The sequence below is a fragment of the Strongylocentrotus purpuratus genome, unplaced genomic scaffold (assembly GCF_000002235.5).
Source record: "Strongylocentrotus purpuratus isolate Spur 01 unplaced genomic scaffold, Spur_5.0 spur5_scaffold_12, whole genome shotgun sequence".
Taxonomy (NCBI): Eukaryota; Metazoa; Echinodermata; class Echinoidea; order Camarodonta; family Strongylocentrotidae; genus Strongylocentrotus; species Strongylocentrotus purpuratus.
In genome coordinates, this window is record NW_022145597.1 from 29,619,855 (window position 1) to 29,629,917 (window position 10,063).

The window sequence follows — 10,063 nt, forward strand, 5'->3', positions numbered from 1 at the left end:
ATCAATGCTGTGTTACCAATTGTCTATACAATATTTTATAACATGGGGAGATATTGATAGCATCACAATTGTAAAGCGTTTGATACTACACTTCTAAGTGTGTTACATTGTAATTGAAATGGAACACAGAGACTGATGTTAAGTCTGTAAGCCAAGCGAATGAAGAGAGGGGAAAGAAACTAGATAGAACAAACTAATCTGCATCAAGTTATGGGATGGTGAAGTAAGAGGGATAAAACAAACTAGAACAAATCAAGGGGTAGAGAGACTTTGAGAAAGAGAGAAAGACAGAGTAAGAGCAAGATACAGAAAGACGGAGTAAGAGAGAGGAAGACAGTGAGAGAGAGAGAGAGAGAGAGAGAAAGTGTGAGAGAGAGAAAGGGAAAGAGGGAGAGAGAGAGAGGCAGAGAGTGACAGAGAACAGGTTTTGAGGAGACTGAGGTAGACTGACGAGATGATAACGAAGTAAGGGGATAGACTGAGTGATAGAGAAAAAGACTAGATAAGATAGAGGGAGACAAAAAATGATAACAAATTTAAAGGATAGATGAAGGAAAAGAGAGAGATTGAGTAAAAGAGAACAATTCTAGAGAAGACCAAGGGAAGTTTGACGAAGAGTATAAAAAAGTAAGAAGATAGATGAAGAAAAAGAGATGAGAAAGTGAGAGAGAGAGAGAGAGAGAGAGAGAAGGGGAGAGAGTGAGAGTGATATATAATAAGACTACAGGAGACAGAGAGATACCGTGGCCCGAATTCACAAAGGAGGTTTGTCGACAAACCTAGGTATATGTACGTTTATTATGACGCACGAAAACCTAGGTTTATCGACAAACCTCCTTTGTGAATTCGGGTCTGAGAGTATAACAAAGTAAAAGGATAGATGAAGAAAAATAGATGAGAAAGTGTGAGAGAGAGAGAGAGAGAGAGAGAGAGAGAGAGAGAGAGAGAAGGAGAGAGAGAGAGAGAGAGTGATAGCGATAAGACTAGAGGAGAGAGGGGGAGACTGAAAGGATAACAAAGTAAAAGGATAGATGAAGAAAAAGAGAGAGAGAGAGAGAGAGAGAGAGACAGAGAGAGAGACAGACAGACAGACAGAGAGATAGGAAAAAAGAAATTTCGACCACCACGATTTTCAAATTTTCGGGGTCAAAATAGAAAGAAAAAAAATAGTGCTCACTACCCCACCCCCTCAATCATCGTTTAATATCAAATCATTCTGGGCCCTGTTTAATAAAACGTGTTTTGTCAATAAGTAACCCTAAATGCTAAATTTCTATGCCAAATTTGCTCTCAGCCAATCGAATGCCACGACTAGAGTAGCTTATAACAGTTATTGTAACTTGGCAGACCAAGTTTTAAAAAGTAATGTGTTTTTCGTCCGGATTTTTAAAAAAATTAGTGAGGGAGGACCTTACTATTTGTTATTTTCGTTATTTTTCCGAGATCGCCGCCATATATAAAATGGCTGCTGATACAAAACTTTTTAAATCACATGTTGTATCCAGGGGCGTACGCAGGGGGGGGGGGGGGGTTGGGGGTTCAAACCCCCCCCCCTTTGGTATTTTTATGTGTGTAAACCCCCCTAAAAAAAAACTAAAACCCCCCCCCCCCTTTGTTTTGTTTTGTTTTGTTTTTGTTTTTTTTAATTGAAAAAAAAAAAATTATGCCCACGGCTAACGTAAAGTGACCTTACCCCCCCCCCCCCCAACGGAATTTTTTTTTCAAATTTTCAAATTTCGAGACAAAAAAAAAAAAAAATCCACTTACCCCACCTACCCTCACCTTCGACGCCCAGTGACGGATCTACGGGGGGGGGTGTCCAGACCCACACAGTATCCGCATCGTCATTGGTTCACTTCTCACCCCCCCCCCCCCCTAGCAAAAAGCTAAGAGGACACTTTTTTTTTTTTTTTGGTCTCGAAATTTGAAAATTTGACATTTTGTTTCGTTGGGGGCAAACAGCTAAATCTGCCCCTGTCGCCTTCTCATGGTTTTACACATTTTAGTATTACAATAACTTACATTCATGCAGATCTGTATCAAAACTTTTAGTAGCCTACCTGTTAGTTTCAGTGGCCCAGGACATGGTCTTGTAAAGGCGGAGACGTACACTGGTCAACCACACCAATATTGAATACTGGTCTTGGTCTCATTCAACAAACACACCAAACATGTAAAAATTTGGAGACAACTTGTGGATATTGTGTAGTATATGTATCGAGCAAACCTGAGTTAATTAAAAAATACTTTCCTCATAAGCATGTTTGAAACTCATCTGGTTTTGGATTTACTATCCATAGAACAGTTCCCTTGTTTAAGGGAGATGTAGGGTGTTTCCCCCCTTTTATAAGAAAAAAATACATATCAATAAGAATTTAATTAAGTAGCACCAGAGTATTTATGATGTAAGCCCACATTTTTTTCTTCTTTCTAAACAAGGTATACCAACTACTTCCTGCTATCAGCAACATTTGAAGCACATTTACATTTTATAAGCACACATTTCTATACTTGGCAATTACAAGGTTGTTATAATGCCCTGATATAACGCAGAGTTCAAGTATAACTATGATTTCTATACAAATAAATGAATTTTAAAAATAACAAATAACAACAATATTGAAGAGGCACCAAAAATCGGTGTGGGCGGGGCAGGAAACACAACATTTGTGTCACTTGGCTTTGCTGATAACAAGTTTTATGGAACGGGGCTCCGGTCTGATAGTGAAGTAGAAACATGGCGTGCAGGAACAGACTGGTACGTACACAAGGAAATTCCTCGACATTGTATTAAACCATGGACCATGTCAATGGTTGAACAAAGATGCACAGGAAAGAATGGTGTCACGTGATTACGGTGGTTTAGTACTGAATGGAAAGGGGAAACCCCCGAGTTGTCCAGAGGTGTGCATTGCTTCCATTATTTTTAAAGGTCATTTTTTTTCTTTTATCCGTCATGGTTTTCTGGGGTGGTTACAAAGAGGCCTATTGTCGCTGATCGCGCTATAATTATGTGAATCGGGATGAAGAATAACCAGTAGACGCTTTCAAGAGAGAGAGAGGGGGAGAGAGAGAGAGAGACAGAGGTAGAGAGAGAGAGAGAGAGAGAGAGAGAGACCGAGCGCGCGCGAGAGAGAGTTATGGGGATGTGGGAGAATTTGAATTTGAATTTGAATTTATTAACAACAACACATCACAATAATGACAGTACATATGAACAATCATATAATGCAAAGAATAATACTGATACATGTATACATAACACAAGAGTAATGTCGATTGAACAGTAATGGTTTTAAAACGATATTTTTTAGACATACATCTGTATACTATTAAATGTACAAAAGATATATACGTAAATATGTATATTACTATGTTTAGGTGAAGTTGTTAATGGGAACTAGAAGTTAGCACAAGTGCTAGTCGAGCCTAGTTCCATTCTTTGGCAAGATTTTTTTTTCTGTTAATTTGTTTTTACATATGAATGTAAAACTTGTTTGTTTTGTATTTACATATATACAACAAAATAATACAATATCATGTAACTTTTTTTTCTTTACTAAAATGAAAAAATAAAAATAAAAAAGCTTAAGCGTTAAAGCATTATAATGAAAGAAGACAAATCTTTGAAGAAATAAAATCATCAATGTGTTCATAAAAATGAAAAGGATGTATTAATAAAAATAATCATACACATGTTCGTACATGCACAAATCCTGTAAAAGCTTAAGGCCGCTATAATCGTAAACAAGGAAGTGTATACTTATATAAAAGGAAGACAAGTAATATAAAAGGAAAAAACGAAGGGGGTGGGATTGAGCCCACGTCATTTACAGAGAGAGAGAAAGAGAGAGAGAGAGAGAGAGAGAGAGAGAGAGAGGGAGAGAGAGATACAGACAGACAAACACACAGCCAGAGAAAAAAGAAAAACGGAAGAGAGAGAGAGAGAGAGGATAAGAGGGGAGGCAAACATCAATCACAGAAATCAACCTTTTGTGGTGTTTTTCATAATCAAAGAGCAGGAAACAGGTCTATAGATCGAGACACCACCATTTTGTACAGAACCACTCTAGCGCAAGATGCCATTGTAATAGGCTGTTCGCATACTATAAACATGAATCATCATAACTCACAACTCACTGGTCTATTGTATTGTGATGTATCCGATCACTTGCCTGTCTTTACCATTTCAAAGTTAAATGTTGCTAATGTCAAATCATCGAAAGTAAACATAGGTCACAGAATTATAAATCAGAAGAATATTGAGGCCTTAATTAGGAATTTGCACGAAGTCAACTGGAGGGGTGTATATGCTGCGGAAGATCCAAACGATAGTTATAATATTTTTCAAAATAAATTTCGTACATTGTATGATAAGCATTTTCCAATTGTATTAGAAAAAAACAAAAACAAGAAATTAAAATGTTGGATGACGAATGGACTGTTACAGTCGATCCGACATAAGAATAAATTATACAAAATGTATTTACGTAACCCATCAGACCAAAATGCTTATGTGTATAAAAACTATCGTAACCTACTCACAGGATTAATTCGTAAAGCAAAATCTCAGTATTTCCATAACAAATTTGTACTTAATAAATCTAATGTAAATCGTACGTGGCAAACGATCAATTCACTACTTAACAAAAGTAAGCCAGCTGAGAATTCTGTATTTAATTACAACGGGGACATCGCTACAGAACCGGACATTATTTCGAACTCCTTTAATGACTTCTTTACAAGCATTGGTCCATCTTTAGAAAATAAAATCCCAGGTACCCAAACGAATTATTTACAGTATATGAATGATCCACCTGTTGACTCTTTGTATTTATATCCTACTAGGGAAAACGAAATTTGTAACATTGTTAGTACTTTTGGAAACAATAAAGCTGCAGGTTTGGACGAATACAGTCCAAGAGTCATTAAACAGGTCATTATGTACATATGTAGACCACTATGCCATGTATTCAACCTTTCATTATTAAACGGAGTTTTTCCAGATGAGCTAAAGAAAGCTAAAGTAACACCAGTGTTTAAATCTGGTGACAAGCGTGAATTTACAAACTATAGGCCCATTTCTGTACTTTCAGTCTTCTCTAAATTATTCGAGCGCATTGTTTATAAAAGAACTATTGAATTCCTTGACAAACATTCTATTCTCAATAAACATCAATATGGTTTCCGTAGGGATTATTCAACATGTATGGCTCTTACCAGTCTTTCTAGTAAAGTCATAGACGCCTTTGAGGCGAACGAATTTGCAATTGGAGTTTTTATAGATCTGTCTAAGGCATTTGACACAATTAATCACAATATTTTACTATCTAAACTATATCGTTATGGAATACGTGGTGTAGCTCTTAAATTTTTCACCAGTTATCTTAACAATCGATTACAATGTACCAAATACCAATCTTCTATTTCGGAGTTTAGGACAATAACATGCGGAATTCCACAGGGTAGCCTGCTTGGGCCATTGTTATTTATATTATATGTGAATGATATTTATAAATCTGCTGATGAATTGTCTTTTATACTGTATGCAGACGACACAAACATATTTCACAGAGATTCAAACTTGAAGTCTCTTATGGATGCAGTAAATGCAGCTCTATATGTGAATGGTTCAAATCTAATAAATTATCTATAAATGTAAAGAAATGTAATTATATGATTTTTCACAATGGAAAGAATGTAGATTTAAATGATTTCAATATTGTTCTTGATAATGTCATATTGCCAAGGGTAGATAAATTTCTTGGCGTTTATTTAGATAGTTCCTTGTCTTGGAAATACCATATTCACGAAGTTGAAAGTAAGGTGTCCAAAAACATTGGCATTATATCCAGACTCAAACATCTCTTGCCCAATCACATTCTACGTATGTTATATTGTGCTCTTATACTTCCATATTTTTCTTACTGTAATCTTGTTTGGGCGAATTCCTGCAAGTACAAAATACAAAAGCTTATACTATTGCAGAAGAAGATTATTCGTATAATATCCGGAATGCACTATCGTTCCCATACTGGTCCCATCTTTAAACAAATTATTTTCTTGAGATTCAGTGATATTAACTTGCACCAACAGGGTATTTTCATGTATAAAAGCATGAATAACATCTTCCCATCACAATTTAGTGATTTTATCAATTTTAAATGCAACTCGGAAACCCATACGTAAAATACGAGAAGCGCTGCCAACATTCGTCTCCCTAAATATAGAACCCAAAGATTTCAATTTGACATTCGATACTCTGGACCAAAATTTTGGAACACCTTACCATCTATTCTACACAAATCGCTCTCCTTGCAGACTTTTTCCCGTTAGGCAAAAATGTATTTAATTGCTCGATATTGATACCCTCTCTTGTATTTATGTGTGAAATGATCTTTTGTGGAATTTAATGACATGTTTGTATGACCGATTATATATTTACTTTGATAACTTGTTGCTAGTACCATCTGTATATTCCCAGGACAATGCTGTCGGATAAAGCTGTTGTCTGTTTGATGATTTTGCTTGCTTGTAATGATATGTACCCGCTGTCTATTTTACAATTGTACTTCGTTATCTTTATGATGTAATCGCAGACACATGTACAACCCAATTGATGTAACTTTATCTTTATAAGTGAACATGCCTTCCTATACTTAATTCTCTCCTCTCTTCCTTTCACTATTTTTTCTTTCCTATCAACGTTCTGTTATATACAATGTAATTTTCATAATAATATCTATAATGTTCTTTCGGTAACTGTGTTAATTTATCATGGGCGTTCCCAACTCAAGCTACGCTTTCCGGATTTTCGCCTCCTTCCGTATCTGAATTAATTACTGTATACTCTATGTTGAAATAATTGTTACATATATCATGTATATATACATTGTGTTTTATATTGTGCTGTTGAGAAGGAAATAAATGTTAATAAATACAAAATACAAAAGGTTGTACATAATGTGAATTCTACCACACCACACTCTCACAAGTCCATATTTAGCAAAATCTACCGGCGTATATTGATATATCACCATATATCCAGGTTTCTTTGTCATTTCCTGTAAATTGATATGCTGTTATATATATAGCACCACATAGCAACAGCAGTAGGTGTCTAAAGAAGAGGAAATTCCGTCAGGAATAATACTTTGTATCTATTGACTTCCGTTGTATTCTGCCTCCAAATGTGGGCGAATCTTCAAACACCATCGATGTCTACTGTCAATGTTCATCGACGGTCTCGGCAGATCTCTTCTTAACAATCGTTCAACAAGCGTTACTTTTATTTGATGAACTGAAGCGATTCGGTTCCATTTCTATTTTTCTAATCTTGTGAAAGAGAGAAAATTAGCAGTAAGATTTAAACAGGAATAAATATTTTCGATACTACTACAATTAAGAATACTGGATATCTTTATGGTAAGGTTCTCAAGGCGCTCCAATATTACCCCAGCTCTGGCGAGGGTACTGCTAAATTAACTACGAATTCGTCAATGGCTTGCATACAAGGACATTTCTCAGCTTGTTGAGTTTTGAATCATCTGTTTGGAGAATCATGAATGATAATATGAGGGACTTGGAAGTGATGAGACGACTTGTATTCCTAATGATCAGTGTTTGGTCAGTTCTCGGCGTTCAGACCATGGCTGGAGCAACGGTTTGTCCGAAGGACCTTGATAGTAGTAAGTAGTAGTTAGTAGACCCTACAACTTGTACATGCATTAATTAAGCATTTTCTTACAATTTATTTCAATCAGCTGTGGTAATTGTATTATGTGCGTATCCGGACACCTACCCCCTGGACATCCACCCCCGGATAACCATCCCCAGTCAACTACCCCCTAGGACAACTACCCCCAGCCAACTACCCCCGGACAACTACCACCTAGGATAGTTGTCCGGGGGTAGTTGTCCTCGAGGATAATTGTCGTAGTTGTCCGGGTCGTAGTTGTCCCGGGGTGGTTATCCGGTGGTGGATGTCCAGGGGGTAGGTGTCCTAGGGGATATTTGACTGGGGGCGGTTATCCGGAGTGGATGTCCAGGGGGTAGGTGTCCTAAGGGGTAGTTGACTGGGGGCGGTTATCAGGGGTGGATATCCAGGGGGTAGGTGTCCTAAGGGGTAGTTGACTGGGGGTGGTTATCCGGGTCGGATGTCCAGGGGGTAGGTGTCCTAGAACCGTCTTATGTGATGTCAATGACAAGATTTATCATGAATTTTTATGTAAATAACTATTAATATAGTACATATTATAGATATTTTTCCATTTGGAGCTTTTTGTTTGTCCCTTTATGTGCCGTGTTATGTGTGTGTGTGTGTGTGTGTGTTTTATTTTTACAGACGTGTGTCAATCAGATATGATTATTTACGTCTGGGGACCGACCTTTAAACGTCACCATCCGAAAGACGTGACTCAGTTTCGAACCTGCGTCCTCGGCTGAATCATGTTTTTCTGTCTGTATTGTCTCTCATAATGCATTTCGAGCTTTAAGTGTCTTGCCTGTTTTCTTGTAGATTTTCTTCCTGTTGCTTGAAAGAGGTATTATATAGGTGTTATACAGAGCTTTGAATTACAGGAGGAGTAGTCTAAAGGGCAGATTTAATACGACTGAATTTAATTGAAATCAGCAGAAAATTCGTGCAGCATGAATAATAAGCTATTTGAGCTTTGGAACCCGTGATGTCTTGTGATGTTTATATTTGAGCAGGCTATTACAATTTAAAGGATATGGATTGACCCCCATCCCCCCAGATAAAAAGGAAATGAATGAATAAAATGATGATAATAATAAATAATGATAATGATAGAAGTGACAATAATATTTATACTGATAATCACAATATTAAAAATGATAATATTAATAATAATAATAATAATAAAAATAATAATAATAATAATAAGCAGAATAATAATTAAAAAAATAATAATATTATTTATAATAATAATAATAATAATAATAATAATAATATTATCAATGATAATAGTAATAATAAAAACAATGATACTACTACTAATAATAATAATGATAATAATGATGATGTTATAGCTGTCCAGAGAATACTAATGATTATAATAATAATGACAGTAATAATAATACAAATAAATTATTATAATACTGATGTTGTGTACATTTTATTATGTATTTTCTTTATTTCTGGAAATCAGGTCAGGGTTTGGGTTTGGGTGTGGGTTATGGATAGATTATGATTATTCAATTCAATTCAAGACTTTATTCCAGACTCAGCTGCAAGAGCAGAGGTCCATATAACATATTTACATGCAGATATAAACAATGAACACAAATAAGGGAGGAACATATTATTAAAAAGCTGTGCTTCAACCAAGGTCTCCTCGTCTTTCTTTATTCTACATTGTATTGTTATGATTATAGTCTATTATATTTTGTCACATGTGTTTTCTGGAAGACAAATAAACTTGATACTTGATACTTTATACATATTTACATAAACAATGAACAAAACTAAGAAGGGAACACATATGGGTATACGAGGAGCAAAACTAAAATACTTTAACCAACCTTGCCGACTGTGACAATAAGCTACAGAACCAGAACTTCCACAGGTCTGAGGTGGTTGGTTGGTGTTATTTTACCTGACTGCTAAGAAAGCATAAAGCAGGTGAACCTTGTACTACTCTGAACACATATGGATATATGAGAAACAAAACAAAACTACTTTAATCAATTATCAACCTCTGCCGACTGTGACAGCAAGCTACAGAACCAGAAATTCCACAAGTCTGAGGTGAACCTTGTGCTGTTATGCATTGGGTTTACTAACACTTTAACAATCGTATTTTCTGAAGTGTCAATTCTCTGAATAAACTTGAAAATTAGATTTCTTACAACAGGGGTTAGGCCCTGTGGCCAAGGTTAATTGGTCCTCGGGTCAGGGCTTAAACCTATTCCATAGGATCAAGTTTAGGGTTAGGGTTCCTTGTGTTGTGAAATATTCGATATCCAGCTGGTCCAAGTAAGGTTTTTCATTACTCCAATCTCACAGATGAGCTTTCCTTTCTGGATAAGACGGCAAGCGATG